Genomic DNA, 3,082 nt, shown 5'->3' with positions numbered 1-3,082 from the left:
ATATCATTTAGAATTAATGTTTTTGGTTGTATTTATTAAGCTAAATTTGCTGTTTTTGGTTGCATTTTATGCTATATTTGCTGTTTTTGGTTGGATTTAATGCAGGAAGGGCTGATATTAGTGAAAAATGTGCATTGCAAATATACCAAAAGTAGCGGCATTTTTTTAGATAAACGTCGCAAATTTTTGCGGCGTTTCCTATAGCAGCGTTTTTTGCGGCACTTGTGAAAATGCCGCAAATAGTTTTAGCGGCGCTTTTAAAAAATCTCCACTAAAAGTCTATTTTCTTGTAGTGGTGGTTAAGTGTTCTGGGAAGTGTTTAAGAAGTCTTGGGTTCAAGCCTGAGCAAGTGCAAAAAGGTTTCATTTTTTAAAGAATAGGCATTGTCTCTAGGCTATAAGCTTTTAAATAAATATGGATAAAACATGACAGAAAGAGCTTGCTGGCCCAGGGAATAAGTGGCGTGTTGCTAGTGTCACTACAGCAAAACTGACTTTTAACGGCGTTTTTTTAGGCCTTTAGCGGCGCTTTTAAGCGCCACTAAAACTATTTGCGGCGTTTTTACAAGCGCCGCAAAAAACGCCGCTATAGATGGCGCCACCAAATTTTGCGACGTTTATTTGAAAAAACGCCGCTAAAGGGCATGGTCTTTAGCGGCGCTTTTCCCACAAACGCCGCTAAAGGTCATAAAATTTAAAAAAATAAAAAAATTAAAATTCATTATCAAAATATTGAGAAGAATAATGTTCAAGATTTAAATATAAAAATTTTCTATTAAAATTCATTATCAAATTAAAATAAAAATAAAAATATAGAATCAAAACTAAAATAAATAATAAAAATTAGATTAAATATAAATATAGAATCAAAATAATAAAGCACCAAAATTGTATACTGCCCACCATTATAAGTCACTAAAAGCAAGATAAACAAAATGACTTAATTCATGGAATTCACGAATGTTAACATCAGACATGAGTTTAAAACTTTGCCTTCGGAAGGATGTTCAAAACCAGAATCCACAATAGATCGAAGCAGCTCCGATTTCAACAACAAGTTTCTGAATCCCGAACTGTGAATTCCAACATACCCCCTACACCACATAAAAAAGAACATTGCTTTACACTAAAACTAGCAGATTATATTAGAACATTGTTTACCTTAAAAATATGTATAAATTAGAATCAACTAAGGCTAAAATACTTGAGGAAGTGCTTTGACATAGCTGCGATAAGTATAAAGCACTGATGCCATCTCCTTTCCATCCTGGATAAATGTGTTCTGCCATGTCATCAAATACAAGATCAGAGACTAAAACAAAACACTAAAAAGTTTATCAAAATTTTGCAATTAAAAACACTATGTCAAACTAAGTTTAATAGCTCCACCAGAATACATCTTAGAAGGAAAGGACACTTTGCTCACAAAATGTCTTTGTTTTTCACTCAAACTAGTTGTTGACAAGCACATATAATCATAGAACCAGTACCATCCAATCCTCTTCTTAAATGTAATAAAACGAAATTGAGGATGTTTAGTGCAATTAACTCAAGAAATTTTAAAAAGAGAGGAAGAAGAAGAAGAAATTACAAAACCTGTAGATTTTGAGCCACCACCCAAGTAACATAAGCCAGGTTGCACTGCAAAAAATTGCATAGCACGGTTTAGTGAATCATGATTGTGAATTCCAAGATAGTTTTACAAATTAGTAAATATACGATATCCTACCATTCCACGTGAAATTTTTTCAACATATCTGTCTATAAGAAACGTTAACATTCTGCGACAAGCAAAGGTAACAAAAATCAGGTCACTCTTCATGCAATCAATTTTTTAGGAATGAACACAACCAATTTTGGCAACAAAAACGACATGAGAGTTATATATACCAAAACATAATAGTAAGAAGGCAGATTCTGGTTCGTGTTTCATGCTTGCTTTGCTGCTTGGTAGTATGATTTTCAAAGAAGAGATAGTAGCTGACCTAAACACCAACAAGATACATACCCCAGTATCCTGGGTACGATAACAAGTAATCACTTGACAAAATCTTGTATCAAGATGACGTGATGAGAAGAGTTACTAATAAAAAGGGACTGCATGGACCATAACACCATTTTACTCTTTTTAGATGAAAAAGAACAATTAGTAGCCTATTATTCCGTAGAAAGAAGACAAATCTCCAATGGAAGAAATGGTCCTAAAAATTAATATAGAAATTCTTTTCCTCTTATCATTTTCAATTTCCTTCTAATCAATACAAGCTGTTTTTCAGCTAGATGAGACTTGAATATAAGATTGACATCAAAATGCAAAGAATACAGTTTTTATTCTCAGGGGATCTCAAGAATCTTACAGACAACATATCCAAGAATAAAGCTGTAGGTGCAAAAAAATAAAAACACTATGATAAAGCATACACCAATGGGATGGGACATTAGGTACAGTCCTAAATTGTCCTTACCAAATAAGCTAAAAATTCCCTCCTTGTTTCTGCTTATGACATCCGTACCCCTTTCATTAGAAAGAAGATAAACATTTAGCCCATTAGTCAACCAACTTTGGTACCCTGAGAGTTAGAAAGTCAACTTACTGTATAGGACCAACCAAAAAGCAAATACCAGAATATAAAAACAAGCTTCATAAATATGAAGGTATACCAACTAAAATTACTGAACCAAGAATTCTAGAATATTCTGCGGGAACATTTAAAATGGATGTAAGGATGGATACACCAGCAAGTGTGAAAAAGAAATTCCAGCAAGTGTTTCGTGCTTGCCGTGAAGTAACTGCATTCATTAGCACAAATTAGCCAACTCCAAGGTCTATCTAAAAAAATTATGCAAGGTTCAAAAACATTAATATGATAAAATATTTGGGATTGATATTTTGCAAGATAAAAACATAAAAGTTTACTGAAAATACAAACAAATTCAATAAGTTTTGAGATATTGGTAGGACAAGCTCAGAAGTTTTCAAAGTGAATGAATGTAGACATCCACTTCTCATACATAATAATCTTTCTAAAAGGATGTAAAGACCCCTTATGAGAACAACAATAACAAAAATATTATGTACGAGG

The 3,082-nt window shown here is 33.0% G+C and overlaps 1 pseudogene; it reads right to left on the bottom strand.

The window, feature by feature from the left end:
• Nucleotides 1-904: 904 nt before the first annotated feature.
• On the bottom strand, nt 905-2,814 carry LOC128279267 (uncharacterized protein At4g17910-like; annotated as a pseudogene).
• Between the last annotated feature and the right edge of the window lie 268 nt (nt 2,815-3,082).

Source organism: Gossypium arboreum, chromosome 10 (assembly GCF_025698485.1).
Source record: "Gossypium arboreum isolate Shixiya-1 chromosome 10, ASM2569848v2, whole genome shotgun sequence".
Lineage (NCBI taxonomy): Eukaryota > Viridiplantae > Streptophyta > Magnoliopsida > Malvales > Malvaceae > Gossypium > Gossypium arboreum.
Note: the sequence above shows the minus strand (reverse complement) of the source record. Positions and strands in the feature narration are given on the sequence as shown.